The sequence below is a fragment of the Rhagoletis zephyria genome, unplaced genomic scaffold (genome assembly GCF_001687245.7).
Source record: "Rhagoletis zephyria isolate East Lansing unplaced genomic scaffold, Rhagoletis_zephyria_1.1 Rzeph_scaffold_04122, whole genome shotgun sequence".
Classification (NCBI taxonomy): Eukaryota; Metazoa; Arthropoda; class Insecta; order Diptera; family Tephritidae; genus Rhagoletis; species Rhagoletis zephyria.
Genome location: NW_016161205.1, coordinates 30,773 through 31,339, shown reverse-complemented (window position 1 = coordinate 31,339; position 567 = coordinate 30,773).

Genomic DNA, 567 nt, shown 5'->3' with positions numbered 1-567 from the left:
GCCGCCACGCCTTCCAGGTATGCGACCTTAAAAAAGTGAAAAATTATAGTTAACAAGCAAGCAAACAAGAAAGGTGTAAAAATCACTTACCTTCTACTATTTCTCTATGGGTCCGGGCGAATACTTCACGACCCGGATGCCGACGATTGGGGTATCGCTATGCATAGAGTCTTTAAGCAGCTCTGGCATTACAGCAAGCTTCACCGTAAATTAGGTGAATATCCGCATATTCATGCGACGTATACTGCGTGTTCTCTGTCATAGTATTAATAACACAATGTTCGAAGGGTCCAATTTCACAAAATCCACTTTCACTAATTCCGGTAAGTAATGTCAGGAGCAGGTAATAATGTACCTTTGTACTATTTAGCATGCCATTGGTCGGTAACAAGAGCAACTTAAATTTAAATCTATTAAATACATTCTAGCGTGTCTCAGTCCCACAAAAGCGGCTATAACTTTTTTTTCTATTCGAAAGAGTAAGAGTGGCACCTTTCTGAAATCTTATTAAATGTGCAATTTTTTTATGTTATGTAAAGTTATAGCTCAGTACATTTTTTTTCACCC